The sequence below is a fragment of the Macaca nemestrina genome, chromosome 13, assembly GCF_043159975.1.
Source record: "Macaca nemestrina isolate mMacNem1 chromosome 13, mMacNem.hap1, whole genome shotgun sequence".
NCBI classification, from domain to species: Eukaryota; Metazoa; Chordata; class Mammalia; order Primates; family Cercopithecidae; genus Macaca; species Macaca nemestrina.
Genome location: NC_092137.1, coordinates 57,617,146 through 57,642,299, shown reverse-complemented (window position 1 = coordinate 57,642,299; position 25,154 = coordinate 57,617,146). Strand labels below are relative to the sequence as shown.

At 35.6% G+C, this 25,154-nt stretch overlaps 1 long non-coding RNA gene across 7 annotated transcripts in view; it reads right to left on the bottom strand.

Annotated features, from left to right (window-relative positions):
- The window catches only part of LOC105465074 (uncharacterized), a 234,945-nt gene that overhangs the window by 10,568 nt on the left and 199,223 nt on the right, over positions 1–25,154 (bottom strand). For 2 of the 7 annotated variants that reach the window (XR_011611745.1, XR_011611740.1), the window contains 2 exons: positions 19,797–19,941; positions 8,399–8,571 (listed from right to left, as the gene is read on the bottom strand). The exons of 1 other annotated variant lie outside the window; for it this stretch is intronic. This is a non-coding gene — a long non-coding RNA (uncharacterized lncRNA). The remainder of the gene's footprint in view (positions 1–8,398; positions 8,572–19,796; positions 19,942–25,154) is intronic. 4 more of the 7 variants (XR_011611741.1, XR_011611742.1, XR_011611743.1 and 1 more) reach the window with 4 other exon arrangements.

Below are 25,154 nucleotides of genomic sequence, written 5' to 3'. Positions count from 1 at the left end.
ATGCCAGACAAGTATATTCTCAATATATGTGTTTGTCTATTAACAAGGAAATGAGGTAAAAGAAAATATCGACTTTAGTATATAACTGTTGTTGCAAAAGAGAGGATTGGGTTCAAGGATTGACAAAATAGTCTGTCCAGAATCCATAGCAACAACGAAACTCTGCTGTTAGAAGCACAGGTTAAAAAGGGAGCTATTTGAGGAGGATAATTACTAGGCTAAGAACACTTAGGCACCTAAAATGAGCAGAGGCATTGTGGTCACCCTGTGAACAAGGGTTTTATTAAAGATATGGTGCGTCAGGCTCTCAGAGAAAAAGATGTTAAAGGGGCTCTTAGGTAAATTTGAAGATGTCATTGAGGAGCATGCAGAGCAGGTGCAATGAATAGCAGGGCTTGCCTGGTACAGGGTCGGTCTGTCCTGCAGCTCAGCACAGAGATGCCTGATATCTTAATACTTTAAAAAAGTAGAAAAAAGGGCTATATATTTGAAACAACTTCTCATATGGCTCTCAGCTTGATTATAGGTGCTGATGTATCAGAGTATATCATGATGTATTACACTCTTCGTTTTACTATTTGTGAAATATATCCCAAATTTACTATTTGTGAATTCTAAACTAGAGGATAAAACTTTTCCTTCTACATTTTATACACATTTCCAGCTGGTCAAATGTGTTTGATTCTTCTCTTACACAGTTCTCAGGTCATCCTCTCCTCACTATTCCCACCACCACTACCTTTGTTTAGAACCTACTCATGAGATTTATTGCAATAAATTCAGCCATTGTTTTTTATACAATGTAACTTTAAAAGTTCATAGTGCTTCAAATGATTATGAAGATAATACTACAGGAAATACTACTTCTACTACAACTTACCCTGTGTAATGCTTTCATGACATAGCTGAATTTCTACCCTGCCCTAATTCTGCTTATCTTTAAGAAACAAGACATCTGTGAAAAAAAAGTGTCCTTTGTAACCAGACCAGCTGAGATTGGTTAGAACCAGCACAGCCAATCAAATGACTTAATAAAGACCTCAGGCTTCACCATAATCCCATTTCCATGCTAAATAACATTCCCATCTGTCACCATAACAAAGACCAGAAGAAGTCCTAAAAGAACTAAATGAAGGCAGCTCTCCAATTCCAAGAAGTTCACCACTCATTTCTGGAAAAGACATGACCATTACTCCTCTCACTTTTAATATTCAATCCCATCACCAGAGAAAGCCTATATTTTAACCCCTTTCTCCTCATTAGTTAAGTTTATTAGTGAGCCAGTCTCCCCCTTCTCAATTTCATGGCCATGGAATCAATTCTGCACTGCTTGATGCCCACTTTTTGTTTTACATATTAGCTTCATAACACTGAACAGTGAAAGACCCCATCTTTTGGGGAACCAGACTTGTTGGTAATAATGCTACTACTACTGTATCCAACTGCAAACTTGTCTTTTCCCCAGGGTATGTTGTTGGTACCTCTAACAAAAATGAGTTCACTGTAGATATATGGAATTATTTCTGTATTCTCTATTCTGTTCCACTGGTCTATGTGTCTGTTTTTTTGCCAGGACAATGCTGTTTTGGTTACTATAGCGCTTCAGTATAGTTTTAAGTCAGGTAATGTGCTTTTTCCAATTGTGTTCTATTTTTTCTTTTTTAATTTATATTTATTTTTAAAATTTTTGTGGGCACATAGTAGGTATATATATTTATGGGTACATGAGATGTTTTGATACAGGCATGCAATATGAAGTAACCACATCATGGAGAATGGAGTACCCATGCCCTTAAGCATTTATCCTTTGAGTTACAAACAATCCAATAACATTTTTAAGTTATTTTAAAATATGCAATTAAGTTATTATTGACTATAGTTATTCTCTTGTGCTATCAATAGTAGGTCTTATTAATTCTTTCTAACTTTTTATTTTCTGTTCATTAACTACCCACACTTTCCCCTCTCAAGTCCCCCACTACCCTTCCCAGCCTCTGGTAACCATCCTTCTACTTTCTATTTCCACAAATTAAATTGTTTTGATTTTTAGATCTCACAGATAAGTGAAACATGTGATGCTTGTCCTCCTGTGCCTGGCTTATTTCACTTAACATAATGATCTCCAGTTCCATCTATATTGTTGCAAATGACTGGATCTCATTCTTTTTTATTGCTAAATAGTACTCTATTGTGTATATGTACCACATTTTCCTTATTTATTCATCTGTTGATGGACACTTAGATTGCTTCCAAATATTAGCTATTGTAAACAGTGCCACAATCAATATAGGAGTGCAGATACATCTTCAATATACTGGCTTTCTTTCTTTTGGGTATATACCCAGCAATGGGATTTGTTGGATCATATGGTAGCTGAATTTTAGTTTTCTGAGGAACCTCCAAACCGTTCTCCATAGTGGTTGTATTAATTTACATTCCCACCGTAGTGTTCAAGGCTTCCATTTTCTTCATTTTCTCACAGGCATTTATTGCCTGTCTTTTGGATATAAGCCATTTTAACTGGGGTAAGAGGATATCTCTCTGTAGTTTTGATTTACACTTCTCTGATGATCAGTGATGTTGAGCATTCAGATGGAATGTTCTTTATATATCTGTTAAGTCTATATGTTATATAGGGCAGACTAAGTGCAATGCTTTTTTGTTGTGTTTCTGTCTAGATGACCTGTTTAATGCTGAAAGGGAGGTGTTGAAGTCTCCAGCTTTATTTGTATTGAGGTTAATCTCTTTATCTGTAAGAATATTTGCTCTATATAACTGGATTATATATTTGCTCTATATAACTGGGTTCTATATATGCAATTGGGTGCATATATATTTACAATAATTATATCCTGTTGTTGGACTGACACTTTATCATTATTGTATCCTCTTTTTTTGTCTTGAAATATATTTTATCTGGTATCAGTTTAACTTTTCTTGCTCTGTTTGGATTTCCATTGGCATGAAATTTTTTTTTTCCATCCCTTTATTTTCAGTCTATGTGTCTTTCTAGGTGAAGTGTGTTCTTGTAGGCAACAAATCATTGGGACATATTGTTTTATCCATTGAGCTACTCCATGCCTTTTGATTAGAGAATTTATTTCATTTACATTCAATGTTATTAATAAATGATTATTTACTCTTGCTATTTTGTTATTTGTTTTCTGTTTTGTGGTCTCCTCATCCTTCTTTCCTTCCTTCCAGTTTTCGTTTTAGTGAAAGTGATTTTCTCAGGTAGTGTGATTTAATTTCTTGCTTTTTATTTTTTTGTATATCTGTTGTATGTTTTTTGATTTGCGATTACCAGGAGGCTTGAAAATACTATATTATAACCCATTGTTTCCAGCTTATTATGACACTCTTTGCATAAGCCAACAAGCAAAATGTAAAAACTCCACACATTAACTTCATTCCCTCACTTTTTAATTTTTTTGTTTCTATTTATACCTCATTTTATTATCTATGTCTTGAAAAGTTGTTGTCATTATTATTTTAGATTGGTTTATCTTTTAGTCTTTCTACTTAGAATAGGTGTAGTTTACACACCACAGTTATAGTATTGTAATATTCTGTGTTTTTCTGCATACTTACTATTACCAGTGAACATTGTACCTGAGATGATTTCTTATTGCTCATTAATGTCATTTGCATTCTGATTGAATTACTTCCTTTGACTTTTCTGATAGCACAGGTCTAGTATTTTTGAAACCCCTCAGCTTTTGGTTGTCTGAGAAAGTCTTTATTTCTCATTCATGTTTGAAGGGCATTTTCACTGGATATACTGTTCTAGCAAAAAATGTTTGCCTTCAGCACTTTATATTATGCCACTCTCTCCTGGGGTTTCCACTTAAAAGTCTGCTGTCAGATATATGGGAGCTCCATGGTATGTTATTTGTTTCTTTCCTCTTACTGCTTTTAGGAGCCTTTATTTATACTTGATTCTTAAGATTATTAAATACCTTGAGCTAGTCTGATTTGGATTAAATTTGCTAGGTGCTCTATAACCTTTTTTACTTGAATATTGCTATATTTATCTTAGTTTGGGAAGTTCTCAGTTATTATCCCTTTGAATAAACTCTCTACCCCATCTCTCTCTCTCTAACTTCTCTTTATGGCAACTCTTAGATTTGCCCTTTTGAGACTATTTTCTAGGTATTTTAGGTGTGCTTCATTGTGTATTATTCGGTTTTTTACTTTATCTCCTCCTAATTCTTTCTTTCTGTTTGATTAATTCTATTAAAAGATTCTGATGGATTCTTCAGTATATCAGTTGCATTTTTCACCTTCACAATTTCTGCTTGATTCTTTTTAATTACTTCAATGTCTTTGTTAATTTTATATGCTAGAATTCTGGGTTCCTTCTTTGTGTTACATTGAATTCCCTTGAGTTTCCTTGAAAGAACTATTTTGAATTCTCTGTGTGAAAGATCGCATATTTCAATTTCTCCAGGATTGATCCCTGGTGCTTTATTTAGTTCATTTGATGAGGTCATGCTTTCCTAGATGGTTTTATGCTTCTGTGTTTGATCATTGAAAAGTTAGGTATCTGTGGCCGTCTTTGCAGTCTGGGCTTGTTTCTACCAGTCCTTTTGGGGAGGCCTTTTCAGGCATTCAAAAGGAATTGGCTGTTGTGATCTAAGCTGTATCTACTTTAGAGGGCACCCCAAGGGCAATGCTGTGATTCTTCTAGACTCTTTGAGGTGTACTTTGCTGATCTTGGATTAGCTCCAGAAGAATTCTCTGGATTATTAACCAGGTAGAGACTCTTGTTCTCTTATTTTCTCCCAAAACAAAGGAGTCTCTCTCTCTGTTTTGAGCTACCTGGAGCTGTGGGTGGGGTGACATAAGTACTCACAACTTGATTTTTAGATCTCACAAATAAGTGAAACATGTGTTCTGTCAGACCTGAAGCCAGCACAGAACTGGGTTTTGGCTAAGGGCTGCAGTATCCGCTACCTGGCCACTGCCTGTGTTTACTGAAGTCCCCCAGGCTCAGCGACCAGCAGGCGGGGAAGCCAGCCATGCTTGTTTTCTTACTTTCAGGGTGTCAAGGTCCCCTACACCTCATATGGGTTTAGAAATGCTGTCCAAGAGCCCCAGTCTGGAGTAAAAAACTTTAGAAATCTACCTGTGTTCTATTGTACTGTGGCTGAACTGGCACGTAAACCATTGCATACAGCCCTTCCAACTCCTCCTTCCTCTTTCTACAGGCAAAGGAGCTTCACCATGTGGCCACTACCATCACAGACCCATGAGGTGCACTGCAGGTTACCACTGATATTCACTTCAAGCCCAAGGGCTCTTCAGTGTGTTTTTGGTAAATGCTGCCAGGCCTGGCATTCATCTTTGAGGGTAGTGGGCTCCCTTCTGGCCCAGGGAGGGTTCAGTAATGCCATGAAAGAGGCAAGACCTAGAAGCTGAGACCCCAATAGCCCACTTCATCCTCTAACTTCCTGTGGCTGATCTCATACCTAAGGTGCAAGACAAAGTCTTTCTTACTTCCCAACTACTTTTCTCAAACAGGAGTCTGTCATTATAGCCATCATAGCTGGGGATGTGCCAGGTCTCACCCAGAGCCAGAACATCTCAGAATGTGCCAGGTCTCACCTGGAGCCAAGGTCCACAATGCAATACCTGGGTATTACTGCTTATTCTGGGCCCAAGGGCTGTCAGCAGGTTATGAGTCCTTTCCTTTAAAGTAGTGGGCTTCATTCTGGCCAAGTGTGTGCCTAGAAATGTCATCCAGGGACTATGGCCAAAATGGGGACCTCATGACTTTAATTAGGACTGTATTCTGTGGCTGAGCTGATATCCAACAAGCAAGACAAATAAAACAGTTTCTGGCCCCATAGCAGCTAGAGGTGGAGGTCTCTGACTCCCAAAGCTCAAATGAACGAGTGTTACAGTGTGCTTTTTCAGCTTTGCCATCTGCAAACCGTTTGTGTTAATCAGCTCAGTATTCTCTCTGTCTTATTGCAATGGCACGGGGACAGTGTGACAACCTTCCGTATCCTGAGTTCTTGCCCAGTGTACTGGAAGAATCAGATCAAACGTAGGCTGGAAGGATGAGTGCAAGGTTTTATTGAGTAGTGGAGGTGGTTCTCAGTGAGATGGATGGGGAGCCGGAAGTGAGGAGATGGAGTGGGAAGATGGTCCTTCCCTGGAGTTGGGCTGCCCAGTGGCCAGACTCTTCTCCAACCACCACTGCCTGAAATCCCCCTGGTGTCCAGACATCCTTCCTCTTCTCTCTTTGTCTTCTGTTTTGTTCTGTTGTCTCTGGGCTACTGATTCCAATGTCCAGCTGCTGGTGTGTGCCTGCTAAGGTCTCCAGTTTATATGGGGGCAGGATAGGGTGTGCAGAAGACCAAAAGGCAACTTTTTGGGCATGAAAACAGAAATGCCTGTCCTCACTTAGGGCCTGTGGGTCTTCAGTCTTGACGGTTGGGCCTTTATCGGGAAACCACCCTCTTCTACCCAATATTTCCCTGTCTCCTGTTCGTGTCACTGCTACCATGATTTTCAAGCAAGAAAGCATACTAATTGCAAAGTGAATACAGTCTTCAGTTTTTACTGGCTAAATATTTAGGAACACAGGAGGAACTGGCATCCTCAGCTGAATGCCATGCAGGTACAATTTCTAAACCTAATTTCTTCCAGAATTATGCTTCCCTCTGGGGTAGCTGCTTTCCCTGAGGTCAGAATGCTTGTTAATATTTTCTGTCATTACTGCTGTACTTGTCTCTGCCATCCTTCCTTATAGCCAGTTTACCCCTGTTTGGAACTTCATGAAATCAAGAGCAGAGAGTTTCCATGGAGAGTACATATGCTGTGATCCCTTTCCCTGTCATTTATTATTTGACCTTTAAAGATTGATTCAAAATACAACATTTCAGGTTGCTCCCACATTCTAAGGCATGAAAATTATGGCTCCTTTGGCTCTGGGGACTTATTTCATGGATGTCAAAATTTTTATGGTTATTGTCATTAATGTTAAAATCTGTGAGAAAATTAAAAATTAAATTAAAAATTAAAAAGAAAATTAAAAATATTGAAGTGACTGTAAATAATTATTTAATATTATACAAGGACAGAATTTCAAAAAATATATCACAAAAACCCTGCAATTCCAATAATAATACATTTTTGGAATAAATTATTTCTTGGATATTTAATACCTTTCTTTATAAACTAAAAATAATAATGTAATCCTGAAGCTATTTGAAAAGATGCTTATATTTGTACACTACATTTATAGTTTTACTACTTTGTTTATAGCTAACCACCAGTTTACTAACTTCTAATAAACTATATATTTTATTATTTCTCAGAGGGATGACTGTAAATTTGGAGAGGTAATTCATAGATTTGTGGAAAATGAATTCATATGTATATAATGAGAATGGTATGCATTATACAGAAATATAATTTGAAGGAGTAAAAGAATCCAATAGATATTCACCTTCCAGTTATTAAAGGCAATATATTTAATAGTCCATTTATTTCAACCTAAGGATAATGCTAAGCTGTGAATTAGTTATAAACTGAATGTCTTAAAAGCAAATGTCCAATGCTTTTGTGATTTTTCAAAGCCCAATAAGCATACAAAGTTAAAATATTATTTCAGGTTGACTATATATAGATATTACATATGTGTGTGTATATATATATATATATTTGTGATGTGTATGTATATAGTTAACTGATAACATCCATAATTGATAACTGCTAAGGATGTTGGGAAAGTGAAAACATTTTATACTTGTTTGGAGTATAATTTGGCACAAACTTTATAAGTAGCAATTTGTCAATATATATCAAAAACCAAAATGACTTAATACCTTTGTATTCAGCAATTTTACTACTGTTATTTATAATACACCATGTGTATAGGGTTTAATAGATAAACTTGTTCATTAAGAATAGATATTAAAGGTGAAAAAAAATACAAACAGTAGTGAAGCATTCAGAGATAATAAAATTCCATTCCATTTACCTGATGTCTCCCTGTTGTAAAACCCTGAGATAACCACTATTTATATTTTCTTGAGTTATCATCAGTGCACACACACATATATACAAACCTTTAAATATAAACATGATCATTCTACATATACTATTAAATTAAGACATTTATCTAATTTATTCTTTAGAAATATTTTCATGGTTTCCTGCATATGAAAATACCATAATTTATGCAACCAATTCACTATTGATGGGCATTTAGGTCATTACAGCTTTCTGCAATAAACATACTGCAATAAATATCTCTATGTATGGATCATGGGGAGCTTTATAGGTAGAAACTTTCAGTGCCTTCCCAGGAATAAAATTTCTAAGACAAGGGGTATATGATTTTAAGATGTCAATAATTATCATTAAATTTCCTTCAAAGACTTACACCACTTTTAAGTTCATCAGCAGTGAATAGAAATACCTATTTTCCAAGCATTTGCAAGTTTTTTGCTATTGCCAAACTTTTCAATCTTTGCCAGTCTAAGGGAAACAGTCAACTATATGGAAACAGGAGCTTTGTAAATGTGCATTTGAAGTAAAAGCTGAAGATGTTTTAGCCTGTGGGGAAAAAAATGAACTATTTTCAGTGTGATTCAAGTATGATGAATTATGAGAGACTGATAGGAGATGGGGTCAGAGAAATTTGGCAAGGGATGTATCACATGGGGGCCTTACTGACTGTAGTAATGAGATAAAATGTTATTATGAATACATCATCAGCACATTAAATAATCTAATATAAGTTTTAGAAAGATCCTTCAGCTGCCATACAGGGAGTAGACTGTAGTGATGAAATAATAGAAGTAGGTAAGATAGAGGTTGTTAACTTAAAAAAATCAAGATGTGTAAGTTTAGAAAAGGAGAGGAGATTTTATTTCCTATAAAGGGTTATGACCTGCAACGTGGCCATCCGCAGGCCTGGGAGCATGCCTCAGGCCAAGACCAGAAACAGGCACTTCTAAGGAGGAGGGATTGGGGTAAAAGCTTGCTTTATGCAGAACAGGTTGGCTAAACACATATATTCAACAGGTTACAGGAGGAGCTATGAATATTCATGGAGGTAGTCCTGACACATGCAGACTGAACAAAAATGCACAAAACGTATGACCCATGTTCACTTTGGGTTGGAGACTTAACATTTAAACGTATTATAATTGGGGCTTCTATGTTAAAAGGTCTTCTCAGGACATGAAGGCACAGAAATACACAATCTCTGAACTGGCCAGAAACAGTCCATGGTCTGTGGTCTTCTTATCCGGGGAAAGTTACTGAAATTAGTCTCTTGTCCAGTGAAAGGTGTAATTATGGCTGGTGAAACAGGGGTTCAGTTAGTCTGCATCTGGTGGAGCTGAAAATTACTTTAATATTGTTTATATCAAGGGCAATGCATGTTTAGGAGCTACAGAAAAACAAAACAAAAAAAACCCTTGTGGGAGTTATAACGTAGTTTATTCTTTAAGTGTAGAATGCATGACTTAACCCTTGCCTGGCAAGGCCATAGGTCCTTTTCATAATGTGGTATTTTATTGCTACAAAGACTCTGTTCTGTTAGTCTTATCTCTATTTTAACCTTTATTTTAAATTGATAAGGTGCCCATGTGAGAATACGTGAAAGTACAGGTATAATATAGGTATAAAAAGTTTCTACCATATTTAAAATCTCTATATTTTTATTTTACTAAGAATTTTAAAACTCAGGAATAAATTTGATTTTATTAAATTACTTTTTTGTTGGTTGGGCGTGGTGGCTCATGCCTGTAATCCAAGCACTTTGGGAAGCCAAGGTGGGCAGATCACTTGAGGTCAGAAGTTGAAGACCAGCCTGGCCAACATGGCAAAACCCCGTCTCTACTAAAATACAAAAATTAGCCAGGCATGGTGACATGAGCCTGTCATCCTAGCTACTCAGGAGGCTGAGGCAGGAGAATCACTTGAACCTAGGAGGTGGAGGTTGCAGTGAGCTGAGTTTGCACCACTACACTCCAACCTTGGCAACACAAGAAGGCTCCATCTCAAAACAACAACAACAAAAGTATTTTTGTATATATGAGTTATTCTTAATGTTTTATCCGTTTACTCTAATTTATTTTAAATTGTAAGCCCTGCTTACTTACTAGTGGAGCATCTGTGTTTGTTGATAAAACCCATTTTTTTAAATTCTAATTAATTAATTAAAGTTTTGTGATTGAGCAGTCTTGTGTTTCCTTTTTTTTTTCTTATTCTAGGAATTTCTCCTAGGAATCTCATCAGTCTACATTCTTATTTTTAATTTTTAATTTTGTTAGTTATGGCTTTAAATAGGTTTACTGTGACAATTTTAAATAGGTTTTTTGAATCTTCATTTCTGAACACCAAATTTTTTAATGTTTTATTTTCAGAGCATGATTTGCAAGAGGAACTGCTACACATTTTACACTTATTTACTCCAACTTTTCCTGCCAATTCCCATTTTTATTGGCCTGTTCCAAGATAGCTGCATATATATTTTTCACAGCATAACTTTTAATTCCATATTCAAAATATTTACATTTTGTGTTTTTATAAATGTATAATTAAAAAAATTTCAAAATGTTACCTATAAGGCAAATCCTCAAGGGTAACATTATTATAAAATATATAGTATTTAGCAAGTTTTAAAAACCTATATTATGTGTGTGTATCTTTTATAAGGTTATAAAACTATTTAAAAATTATTATGTAATATGTTGTTTGAATTGATATACTATATTTGGATGTAGTATAATCCTTTAAACTGCTACATTATAGTCAATGATGAAGAGGTTACATTTCATTTAGTTTTTTCTATTAATGGACTTTTTCTAGTTTATTTAATTTGGTTCCTGTATTAATATCTATGTTGTGTCTTCTCTTAAAATTTCACACTTCCAAAATACTGTCCAAAATATCTGTCAGTTTACATCTCACCAACAACTACGAAGTTATCTAACTTCACCAAAAATTGACTTTCAAGCATTAAGAAAGTGTACCAATTTTATGGGTGAAAATAATGTAATATATCTGTGTTTTCATTGGGCATTTTTCCAATTCCTAGGTACATAAAATATATTTTAATGAGTGGATTTTCAATCTGCTTTCTTTATTCGGTAAGGTTCCTATTCTTATACTTTTCCCATTTTCTGGAATGTAAACTGTTCCTCATTTGATACAATTTTATGTGACTCATGAAAAGTCCAGAATTTTATTTAAAAACATTTTATTATGATTTGGATTAATAAAGATGATTGTTAATAAAGTGTATTACATAGGTCAGTTTTCTCTGAGCTCATGTTTATATTTTTGGCGAGTTCATTCTTGATCATGAGATATTACTTTTAAGATAGCAATTATTATATGATTTAGTCAATTAACTTTTTAGTTAAATTTTAAAATGCATATATATGTTAGACTGACCCACTCATTTGATTTCTTGTACGGGGTCAACAGTGTTTCAGGGCACTGCTATTTTCTTAGAATTTTAGAATCTCGATATGTTTACAATTAGGTCCACTTTATATTGAGTTTTTCATTTACTGTGAAATTTTTCTTCTTTTATTTGACTATACTTACCAAGTGTTCATCTATTTTATTTAGCCTCTAGAATGTATGTATTTTGTTATGCTGATATGTATATCAACTTTGTTGATACTTTGTTATATTTAATTTCTGCTCTTTAAAGTTCTTTTCTAAAAGAAAACTTATTTGGAGAGTTTATGTTCTTTTCATCTGAAAGCATAATTAGCTTATTTGCAATTTTAAAAATAATTGGTAAATATTACATTAAAAATTTTTAGAGTATTTCATTGGGCATATTCCATAAGTTTAATTTTGTTAGGCTTTAGTTGACACTTGTTTCTGAACAAAATGCTTGCAATTTGATTTCCTATTTAGCTTATAAATCATTTAGAATTTCACTTTTAATTTCTATATATATTTGTTTTTTGATAGTTTCCTTATTGCATTATAACCTATAAATATGTTATGCCTGATTTTGAGTATTTAGAGGACTTTTTTCATATTTCTTTATTGACTGTGCATTAAAACATTTTAAATATTCCATGTATATTTGAAAAAATGCATATCTTATTTTGGGGAACAGAATTAAACACATTACTAGATTAAACTTCTCTGTGTTATTGATACCAATTGTGGATTCTCACTTTTTCCTCTATGGTTCTTCTGGTTTTTGAGAGATATGTGTAAAAATTGCAACTTATTTTTGATATCTCAGTATTCTTTCTTTTATCAACTTTTGGTTAATACATTTTTAAAGTTGGGTTGTGTGGTGCGTAGCAGTTCACTCTCTTTTTCTAATTTAGTTTATTTTCATGCAGTACCCTACATTGTCCTTTTCAGTTGCTTTTGTCTTAAATTCTGTTTTTCTAATATTAATATTGCTAACATGGATTTCATCTGTTTGAATTTGCATTTTTTATTTTCTATTTTTAAACATTTTTCATTTGGGTTGTGTTGCTTCAAACAGACTATAGATGGATTAAAAAGTATTCATTTTTAGAAACTTAAAAAGTGTGATTAACCAATTTATATTTATTTTTATTGTTGTTCTTATTCTAGAATTTGACTTTATATTTTTGACAGGCTTTCTTACCCTTATATTTGCTTGAGAAATTTAATTTCTAGGAATTACATTTATCTTCATGTAACTGAGTCCAAAGTTAACATCAATATAAATAAAGAGTTTTATTTATTGAATGGCATAGCTTTTTGTGTAATCAACTAGAACTCAGACTCCTAGCTTTTGGTTCCACTCTACTAATTAAATGATTAGTAGACTGTCTTGGTGTCAAGAGGGCAATCCAAGTTCAGGCTAGAATCATATTTCAGAAGAAATTAGAGAAGGACAAGGGACAAAACACATGCATCCCCAGCATTTGTCATTCTCCTTAATCAGGGAAACAGTAGCTTTTCTAGTAATTCCATCCAGAGGACTTCCAATTATGTCTCACTGGCCATAATTGCCAGTGATAATACACCATTCTTTTTGTTTCCTTTTGTTTTTATTATTATTATACTTTAAGTTCTAGGGTACATGTGCACAACGTGCAGGTTTGTTACATATGTATACTTGTGCCATGTTGGTGTGCTGCACCCATCAACTCGTCATTTACATCAGGTATAACTCCCAATGCAATCCCTTCCCCATACCCCCTCCCCATAATAGGCCCCGGTGTGTGATATTCCCCTTCCCGAGTCCAAGTGATCTCATTGTTCAATTCCCACCTATGAGTGAGAACATGCGGTGTTTGGTTTTCTGCTCTTGCGATAGTTTGCTGAGAATGATGGTTTCCAGCTGCATCCATGTTCATCAGGGATATTGGTCTAAAATTCTTTTTGTTGTGTTTCTGCCAGGCTTTAGTATCAGGATGATGTTGGCCTCATAAAATGAGTTAGGGAGGATTCCCTCTTTTTCTATTGATTGAAATAGTTTCAGAAGGAATGGTACCAGCTCCTCCTTGTACCTCTGGTAGAAATTCAGCTGTGAATCCATCTGGTCCTGGACTTTTTTTGGTTGGTAGGCTATTAATTATTGCCTCAGTTTCAGAACCTGTTATTGGTCTATTCAGGGATTCAACTTCTTCCTGGTTTAATCTTGGAAGAGTGTAAGTGTCCAGGAATTTATCCATTTCTTCTAGATTTTCTAGTTTATTTGCACAGAGGTGTTTATTCTCTGATGGTAGTTTGTATTTCTGTGGGGTCAGTGGTGAATCCCCTTTATCATTTTTTATTGCATCTATTTGATTCTTCTCTCTTTTCTTCTTTATTAGTCTTGCTAGCAGTCTATCAATTTTGTTGATCTTTTCAAAAAACCAACTCCTGGATTCATTGATTTTTTGGAGGGTTTTTTGTGTCTCTATCTCCTTCAGTTCTGTTCTGATCTTAGTTATTTCTTGCCTTCTGCTAGCTTTTGAATGTGTTTGCTCTTGCTTCTCTAGTTCTTTTAATTGTGATGTTAGAGTGTCAATTTTTTATCTTTCCAGCTTTCTCTTGTGGGCATTTAGTGCTATAAATTTCCCTCTACACACTGCTTTAAATGTGTCCCAGAGATTCTGGTATGTTGTATCTTTGTTCTCATTGGTTTCAAAGAACATCTTTATTTCTTTCTGCCTTCATTTCATTATGTACCCAGTAGTCATTCGGGAGCCGGTTGTTCAGTTTCCATGTAGTTGAGCGGTTTTGATTGAGTTTGTTAGTCCTGAGTTCTAGTTTGATTGCACTGTGGTCTGAGAGACAGTTTGTTATAATTTCTGTTCTTGTACATTTGCTGAGGAGTGCTTCACTTCCAATTATGTGATCAATTTTGGAATGAGTGCAATGTGGTGCTGAGAAGAAGGTATATTCTGTTGAATTGGGGTGGAGAGTTCTGTAGATGTCTATTAGGTCTGCTTGGTGGAGAGTTGAGTTCAATTCCTGGATATCCTTGTTAACTTTCTGTCTCGTTGATCTGTCTAATGTTGACAGTGGAGTGTTGAAGTCTTCCATTATTATTGTATGGGAGTCTAAGTCTCTTTGTAAGTGTCTAAGGACTTGCTTTATGAATCTGGGTGCTCCTGTATTGGGTGCATATATATTTAGGATAGTTAGCTCTTCCTGTTGAATTGATCCCTTTACCATTATGTAATGGCCTTGTCTCTTTTGATCTTTGATGGTTTAAAGTCTGTTTTATCAGAGACTAGGATTGCAACCCCTGCTTTTTTTTTTTTTTGTTCTCCATTTGCTTGGTAGATCTTCCTCCATCCCTTTATTTTGAGCCTATGTGCTCATAGGCGTCTCTGCATGTGAGATGGGTCTCCTGAATACAGCAAACTGATGGGTCTTGACTCTTTATCCAGTTTGCCAGTCTGTGTGTTTTAATTGGAGCATTTAGTCCATTTTCATTTCAGGTTAAGATTGTTATGTGTGAACTTGATCCTGTCATCGTGATATTAGCTGGTTATTTTGCTCATTAGTTGATGCAGTTTCTTCCTAGCCTCGATGGTCTTTACATTGTGGCATGTTTTTGCAATGGCTGGTACCGGTTGTTCCTTTCCATGTTTAGTGCTTCCTTCAGGATCTCTTGTAGGGCAGGCCTGGTGGTGACAAAATCGCTAAGCATTTGCTTGTCTGTAAAGGATTTTATTTCTCCTTCACTTATGAGACTTAGTTTGGCTGGATATGAAATTCTCGGTTGAAAATTCTTTTCTTTAAGAATGTTGAATATTGGCCCCCACTCTCTTCTGCCTTGTAGAGTTTCTGCCGAGAGATCTGCTGTTAGTCTGATGGGCTTCCCTTTGTGGGTAACCCGACCTTTCTCTCTGGCCACCCTTAAGATTTTTTCCTTCATTTCAACTTTGGTGAATCTGACAATTATGTGTCTTGGAGTTGCTCTTCTCGAGGAGTATCTTTGTGGCATTCTCTGTATTTCCTGAATTTGAATGTTGGCCTGCCTTACTAGGTCGGGGAAGTTCTCCTGGATGATATCCTGAAGAGTGTTTTCCAACTTGGTTCCATTTTCCCCCTCACTTTCAGGCACCCCAATCAGACGTAGATTTGGTCTTTTCACATAATCCCATACTTCTTAAAGGCTTTGTTCATTTCTTTTTCTTTTCTCTTTAGACCTCTCTTCTCACTTCATTTCATCCCTTTGATCCTCAGTCACTGACACTCTTTCTTCCAGTTGATCGAGTCGGTTACTGAAGCTTGTGCATTTGTCACATATTTCCCGTGTCATGGTTTTTATCTCTGTCAGTTCATTTATGTCCTTCTCTGCATTGATTATTCTAGTTATCCATTCTTCCATTCTTTTTTCAAGATTTTTAGTTTGTTTGCACTGGGTACATAATTTCTCCTTTAGCTCTGAGAAGTTTGATGGACTGAAGACTTCTTCTCTCATCTCGTCAAAGTCATTCTCCGTCCAACTTTGATCCGTTGCTGGCAATGAGCTGCATTCCTTTTTAGGGGAAGATGCGCTCTTATTTTTTGAATTTCCAGCTTTTCTGCCCTGCTTTTTCCCCATCTTTGTGGTTTTATTTGTCTTTCTTTGGTCTTTGATGATGGTGATGTACTGATGGGGTTTTGGTGTTGGTGTCCTTCCTCTTTGTTAGTTTTCCTTCTAACAGTCAGGACCCTCAGCTATAGGTCTGTTGGAGACTGCTTGAGGTCCACTCCAGACCCTGTTTGCCTGGGTATCAGCAGCGGAGGCTGCAGAAGATAGAATATTGCTGAACAGCGAGTGTTCTTGTCTGATTCTTGCTCTGGAAGCTTCGTCTAAGCGGTGTACCCTGATGTGTGAGGTGTGGCATGTCGGTCTGCACCTAGTGGGGGATGTCTCCCAGGTAGGCTACTCAGGGGTCAGGGACCCACTTGAGCAGGCAGACTGTCTGTTCTCAGATGCCAGCCTCCATGTTGGGAGATCCACTGCTCTCTTCAAAGTTGTCAGACAGGGTCATTTGCATCTGAAGAGGTTTCTGCTGCTTTTTGTTTAGCTATGCCCTATCCCCAGAGGTGGAGTCTACAGAGACAGGCAGGCCTCCTTGAGCTGCTGTGGGCTCCACGCAGTTCGAGCTTCCCAGCGACTTTACCTACTTAAGCCTCAGCAATGGCGGGCGCCCCTCCCCCAGCCTTGCTGCTGCCTTGTAGTTAGATCGCAGACTGCTGTGCTAGCAATGAGGGAGGCTCTGTGTATGTGTGTGGGACCCTCCCCTCCAGGTGTGGGATATAATCTCCCAGTGTGCCATTTGCTAAGACCCTTGGTAAAGCACAGTATTAGGGTGGGAGTTACCCTATTTTCCAGGTGTTGTGTGTCTCAGTTCCCCTTGCTAGGTAAAGGGATTCCCTTCCCACTTGCGCTTCCCAGGTGAGGCAGTGCCTCACCCTGCTTCAGCTCTCGCTGGTTGGGCTGCACCAGCTGACCAGCACTGATTGTCTGCCACTCCCCAGTGAGATGAACCCGGTACCTCAGTTAAAAATGTAGAAATCACCCATCTTCTGTGTCGCTTGCACTGGGAGCTAGAGACTGGAGCTGTTTCTATTCGGCCATCTTGCTCCAGGTCCTCCTGTTTCCTTCTTATGGAGACAGTCTCACTATGTTGCTCAGGCTGGACTCAAACTCCCAGGCTCAAGCAATCCTCCCGCCTCTTTCTTACGAAGTGTTGGGATTACAAGTATGAACTATCCCATCTGACATACATCATTCTTTAACCTGGTTATTTAAGCAATAGCCCCTATGGTAGTGTGGTGGCAGACTATGCAATGTGGTGATTTTCTGAATGTTTTCTGTAGAGACATCATTAATTTTCTAGCCCAAGATACAAGATGGTTATATATTTATTTTTATATTTTTCAATATTATTTCCTATTGTTTGATTTGAGGGATCTTAGCAAATACTTAGGCTATAATTTTGAACTTAATTTACGTAGCATTTAAACTCTCACAATTTTAATCTTACATGTAAATTTTAATAATTAAATTTCTCACCATAGTTATTTTACTGAGTGGCTTCTTCCATCGTACATATTGCTAGGAATATCTAAGAAATGCTCCATTTCAATCTGATATTTAATTGTTTTAGCCATTTAAGAAAACTGTTCTATTTTATTTTTCTGACTTATGCATTTTTTTTTTCTATTGGGAGGCACTAATTAGAAATATGGGTCTTTTTAAATTTAATTTCTTTATTTTTTTCTTTGCACTTTTTAGGATTTTTAAATGAGCATTTTTCATGGCACTGATTTGGAATTCAGTTGTATCTATTCTGTTGTTTTTTTCCAACTTATACATTAGTTATTTGTATTAAGTCCCAATGTGTTATTATAGATCAAAAATTCTCTTTTCATTTTATTCTGCCATCTTAATATAATATACTTCTCTAATTTTGTCAAAAGTTTGAAGAATTTGTTCTGTAAAAAGTTATTGTTTCTGGTGGTATACCTTCTAAAATGTATTTTATATCGTTTACTCATTTTTTTCCCTTTCTTTGCTTACTTCATTCCTTTCTTCCCACCCTGTCTCCCTCCCTGTCCTTCCCCTCCCCTCCCCTCCCCTCCTGTCATCTCCTCTCCTCTCCTTTCCTTCATTTGTTTCTAAGATAAATTTTGTTAGTCTTTTGTCATAGTCCTTTTTATTTTCCTTACAAACTACTCATTTTCTAAAAAGACAAGTCTTTGGGCCACCTTTTAGCTTAAAGGATTAGAAGCTTCTCTTTTCTTTTTTTAAAAATTATACTTTAAGTTCTAGGGTACATGTGCACGTGCAAGTTTGTTATATATGTATACATGTGCCATGTTGGTGTACTGCACCCATTAATCGTCATTTACATTAGGTATATCTCCTAATGCTATCCCTCCTCCATTCCCCCTCCCCACAACAGGCCCCGGTGTGTGATGTTCCCCTTCCTGTGTCCAAGTGATCTCATTGTTCAATTCCCACCTATGAGTGAGAATATGCGGTGTTTGGTTTTCTGTTCTTGTGATAGTTTGCTGAGAATGATGGTTTCCAGCTGCATCCATGTCCCTACAAAGGACACAAACTCATCCTTTTTTATGACTGCATAGTATTCCATGGTGTATATGTGCCACATTTTCTTAATCCAGTCTGTCACTGATGGACATTTGGGTTGATTCCAAGTCTTTGCTATTGTGAATAGTGCCACGGTAAACATACATGTGCATGTGTCTTTATAGCAGCATGATTTATAATCCTTTGGGTATATACCCAGTAATGGGATGGCTGGGTCAAATGGTATTTCTAGTTCTAGATCCTTGAGGGATCGCCACACTGTTTTCCACAATGGTTGAACTAGTTTACAGTCCCACCAACAGTCTAAAAGTGTTCCTATTTTTCCACATCCTCTCCAGCACCTGTTGTTTCCTGACTTTTTAATGATCGCCATTCTAACTGGTGTGAGATGGTATCTCATTGTGGTTTTGATTTGCATTTCTCTGATGGCCAGTGATGATGAGCATTTTTTCATGTGTCTGTTGGCTGTATAAATGTCTTCTTTTGAGAAGTCTCTGTTCATATCCTTTGCCCACTTTTTGATGGGGTTGTTTTTTTTTTTTTTTCTTGTAAATTTGTTTGAGTTCTTTGTAGGTTCTGCATATTAGTCCTTTGTCAGATGAGTAGATTGCAAAAATTTTCTCCTATTCTGAAGGTTGCCTGTTCACTCTGATAGTAGTTTCTTTTGCTGTGCAGAAGCTCTTTAGTTTAATTAGATCCCATTTGTCAATTTTAGCTTTTGTTGCCATTGCTTTTGGTGTTTTAGACGTGAAGTCCTTGCCCATGCCTATGTCCTGAATGGTATTACCTAGGTTTTCTTCTAGAGTTTTTATGGTTTTAGGCCTAATATTTAACTCTCTAATCCATCTTGAATTAATTTTCATATAAGGAGTAAGGAAAAGATCCAGTTTCAGCTTTGTACTTATGGCTAGCCAATTTTCCCAGCACTATTTATTAAATAGGGAATCCTTTCCCCATTTCTTGTTTTTGTCAGGTTTGTCAAAGATCAGATGGCTGTAGATGTGTGGTATTATTTCTGAAGGCTCTGTTCTGTTCCAATTGTCTATATCCCTGTTTTGGTACCAATACCATGCTGTTTTGGTTACTGTAGTCTTGTATTATAGTTTGAAGTCAGGTAGCATGATGCCTCCAGCTTTGTTCTTTTGGCTTAGGATTGTCTTGGCAATGTGGGGTCTTTTTGGTTCCATATGAACTTTAAAGCAGTTTTTTCCAATTCTGTGAAGAAAGTCATTGGTAGCTTAATGGGGATGGCATTGAATCTATAAATTACCTTGGGCAGTATGGCCGTTTTCATGATACTCATTCTTCCTATCCATGAGCATGGTATGTTCTTCCATTTGTTTGTGTCCTCTTTTATTTCACTGAGCAGTGGCTTGTAGACCACCTCCTATTCAACATAGTGTTGGAATTTCTGGCTAGGGCAATCAGGCAAGAGAAAGAAATAAAGGGTATTCAATTAGGAAAAGAAGAAGTCAGATTTTCCCGTTTGCAGATGATATGACTGTATCTTTAGAAAACCGCATTGTCGCAACCCAAAATCTCCTTAAGCTGATAAGCAACTTCAGCAAAGTCTCAGGATATAAAATCAATGTGCAAAAATCACAAACATTCTTATACACCAATAACAGACAAACAGAGAGCCAAATCATGAATGAACTCCCACTCACAATTGCTTCAAAGAGAATAAAATACCTAGGAATCCACCTTCTCTTTTCTTTATGTGAACCTTATGGAGGACTTCTTAGATTTATAGTTTGATGACTGGCTGTTAATTTCTTTTATACTCTATTTTTATAAATTACTGTAAAGTTAAGGTGAACTGTGCCTTTATGGAGGTTGTGGGGCACCACAATGGATGGATCTGTTTTCCCCTCTTTCATTTATACAATTTTTTTAAACACGCCTCACCAGAGTTACTACTCTGGGTCAGGGAGTGCCCTCTTCTGTTTGAATTGCTCTTGTTTCCTAGACACTCTCCCACCTCATTTCTAAGAGTAGAAATACATTTTTGTGTTTCTGAAACAACTAATCATCTTAGGTGCTTATTTAGTGTATGCTTTCAGACTCCGTCCTTCCAAATAAAGGTGAAGTATGAATATTAGCCATAGAATTTCTTATTTGCAATGTGGCAAGAAGATTTTATGTGGTTCTTTTCAACCACCCAATTTTCACTGGAGACTTCTGGAAATTTGACCATGCACCATTTCCTTCTCTTTAATCTCCCCTTCTACATATTCTGATTCTAGAGGTATGGAGTGAGAACAACAAATTGACTTTAAAATTTTTCTAATTTATGGATGACTTTAATGCCAGTGTATATTTCTGCCACTTCAAATTATAGTTTTAGTATAGATAGATTAGTTCAAAGAGAGGTTTTATTATCCGACTTCTCCACAACTACCTTAAAGTAACAGAACCAATTATAACAGCAAAAAATGAACACTTGAAACAAGTATGTAAATTGTTATTCTCCCCCTTGATGCTATATTGGCAACTCTTAAAATGCATTGAAGGAATATGTACATTCTTGTGAAAATCATCCTAAAATTCTATGTAAAAAGTAAAATTAAAATAATATGTAATTATTTAAAAGTATATATATATATACACACACACAAACATACATATATGGAAAGAGTTACACTATAATGAAAGAATTGGTTAAGTAATCTCATATTACATTTCTGAATGATGTTATAGTTCTTTAATATGATTTTCAGAATGTTTCAGTTTTCAAAATAATGAGTTTGTTGTCAAACTCATTATTGTCATTTGTTCTTTAAATTACAGTCTGTAAGTTCTAGGAAAAAGGCACACAGGAGAGAAAAGTTAAAATTTCATAAACTAGTTTGGATAAACAAAATTTAATTGTTAGAATCAAGGAATAAAAATCTATGCTAATTTCATTATTGTATAATTCTGTTTCTTTCAATTTCAATTTCAAACAATGGTTGAAATTGTTTTTATAACTATAACTAATTCGAGGAAAGAAAAAAACTCATCTTCCTATAAAATACTTTGGTGCAGACTTTGTGGTAAACAGCAGGGTTTATGAATTGCTAATAATTACTCTACTTAGAAAGTTCTCTCTCCCTATTTTTAAAAAGAAAGGTTAGAATATACAATGTTTAACATTTTTTAACCTGTAAACTTGTCATTGTAATGATATCTATTATAGAAGCTTGTTGAGAGGTTAAGTTAGTAAATGTTAGTGCTACTTTTCTTATTTTATAGAGATGAATAATTTATGAAACAACATCAGAAAATTAATAATTTAATAAAATACTTAAAGTAATGATAATAATAATAGTACCAGAGCTTATAAGTAAAATAATTTAGAAAATCAAATTTCATATAGTGTGAAAAAAATAAATCTGATTAAACATTAATCTTTCTAAGCAAATGTTTTATATTTCTCTACACATAGCCTTAATATTGTCATATGAGGTAAAACTTAATATACAACTAAAATACCTTTAATATCTTACCTTCTTCAAATACAAAACAAATTAAATGCATGAAAGTTTATAAAACAGAAAGAGCAAACATCTTTATCTTCCTCCTTGGTAAAATAGCTATAGTAATTTATTTCTTAGAGAAGCATAAGAACTTCCAGAAAATTAACAAATCAAATACAAGTGCCACTCAGGACTTTACTAAATAATTTGTCTTACAGTTTTTAGGGGTAGCTTTCATGTAAAATTCTTCAGTAGCTGATACTCAGCACCTAGAAGTTTCCATGCACCCAAGTGCCTAACTTTCTAAGTTAATTTAAGCTTTAAATGTATATTTGAATTTGCTTTCAGTTCCCTAGATTCCATGTTATTCTCACCATGCGATACTTTGATGCTTTATCATATGTCATTTTCTCTGCCTGAAAAAGTCTTTCATCCTCTTTGATCCTGCCCCATTCCCAGCCACTCAGAAAATTTGCATTCCATCAGGGATCACTTTTCTATTTCCCATTGCACTTTTTATGTATCTTCTTCATGGCAAGAATGCTGCTTCTATATTTTGTATGTACATATGTTTTTCCACTTGACTATTAGTTACTTGAGTAAAGGACACGACCACATTTGAATAGTTTTACATTCTATTTTTTAAACTGGCCAAACTCTTCCATATTTTAGGAGCTCATGGCAAAGACAGCTAGTAACCTACCAAACATCTATTATCTTTACTAGACTACAAATATTACCTTGACCTGTTACTGCTAGAAATAAGGCTAAATTTTCAATCTTATTTGCAGCTAGATGTGGTCAAATAAACGTTAAGTATTGGGAGGGAATTCTGGGAAGGTTCTTTAAAGGGATCTTAGCCAACTGGAAGGAGCACCAGTTTTAATCTTCTGCCCTGTTTAAAAATTAAACTGTTAAGTCAGATGTGATGACCAGAGCCTTAGCAGTTATCCTGACTTTGAGAATGGATGCCACATGGTAAGATGGTAAAGCACCCTGTTAGATCAAAGAGCCAGATTCACAATACTGTAAAGCTAATGTATCAAACTGCAGAGGGCTACTTTATATGAGACATTAAATATTTGAATATTAAGGACATTATACTTTGATACTCTGTTACTTTGTCAAATGTAATCTCTACCTTGCACTGAGTTAAAAACCAAAAGAAACAGAAATGTTAAATATAACATTCGTTATTTTGTGGGCAAGATAAAAGAAAAAGCATTATAACAGTAAAGGCACTTTTAGTTTGAACTCATCACGTGGTTTTTTTGAAAATACAATTAAAATTTAACAAAATACACATAAAAGTATTTTAACATATTTAATCATAATCAACATTATGATTCATGTGATGTCATTTGACAGTGTTGACTTTCAACTTTTAGATATGATCTCCTTTGGCTTTCAGAAGACTATCATCACCAGAAACAATTTCTATTTTTGTGACTTTTTCTTAGTATTTTTGGGATTCTCTTCCTCCATATGCCTTCAAATGTCATTATCCATTAGAGTTTTATTTCTGACCTTTTCTCTGCTCATTTGTTATACTCTTCCTAGGTGTGCTCTTCAGCTGACAGAATATCAAGTGCTAAATTTATGCACTTACGGGTCAAGACCTAAACACACATTTGTAACTCTCTAATGAATATCTCCGTTCTTACATCTTGTAGGAATTGCAGAATCACCAGGTGTAAAGGACTCGTTTATTTCTACTTTCATTCTCTGTCCCAGCTCTCTTAGTCTGCTCCTCCTGTAATCCTCTATCTTGACTATTTGTACCACTGTCCTTCTCTAAACTAGAATCTTCATCTCCAATTTCTTTCTCCCATCCATGGCTATTCAGTCACTAATGATTACCTCAGAAATGGAGGCTGGCTTCATTATTTCCTCGCTATCTAATGGGCTTTTGTATTTGATTACTTAACACTGCAGCAGCCTCATAAATTCCTGACACGTATTTTTCATTCTCCTGGCTAATTCCCCACTCATAACGCCAGTGCTAATTGTTTTCAAAAATAAACCCCCTAAAATTGAAATATGATCCTGTTTATTGTTTCCTCATTGTCTACAAGCCACTGTTCCGATTCTTTGTCACGTAAAGTCTACCACAATCTATCTTCAGCTATAGGTCTTATGCCCCAGCCTATTTGAACTTCCTCAATTCTGAACTGTGCTCTTGCCTCTGTCTAAAGGATTCTTTTTTAATTTTTCTTTTAAATTTCTTTGTGATCTCTTTAGTGACTCCAAATTCATATTAAAAGTTGCTTTCTTTGCAAAGCCTTAGTCAGTTCTCCAAGAAAGTTAGTGATTTTGTTATCCATGTATAAACTCTAAAACAGCACTTACTTCCCTATAGAATATACCTTATAAACTATATGAATTTACCAATTTGGCTACCATACTGTACTTGAGACTTTTGAGGGCATGAGCATCTTAAAACATATTATTCCTTATAATTCCCTAAGATTTAAAAGAAGATGCTCAACATGTAAAAAGATAATCTTTTCTATACAGGGGATAAAATATAAATGAAAAATATGGCCAATCTAAAGATTTACAAGACAGGCACTCAGCAATGGTGTACATGGATATAAATTGTCCTTTAAAACTGATTTTAGCAGGTTTTTGCTGTTCAACTAGAATATATCAAGAACACTTGTTAGTAAAGAATCACTACAACTTTTAAATAGATCTGTAGAAACTACCTAGAACCTTTATTAAAGCAAAACTCATTCAGCTTATCACAGTTTAATGACTACATGACTTAGCTTACTGCTCTTTAAACAAACACATCAAATAAATTTGTATGGTCAAATTTCCATGATTAGTGCCACATTTTACTGTCCATAAAATTTAAAATGGGTCTTTTCATCTTGAGTTTTAAAGTTTGAAGAGGCTAATCTGTGACTTTCACTTTTGTCTGCACTGATTGTATTACTCCTGAAAAAGACTACATTTTTTGCTTTGAAGTCTAGAGTCCTGATTTAGCCAAAGAAGAGGATAAGAGAAACAGCTTTTGTGGGGCTTTCATTTACAGAACAACCTGACCTGATTTTGAAGCTGAGTAAGTGGGGGAAGATATTTTTCCATCTCTGTTAATACATACCATTTGGATAACTAGCCATTGTCCCCCTAAAAATGAAACTGACAAAAATTTTACAAAAGAT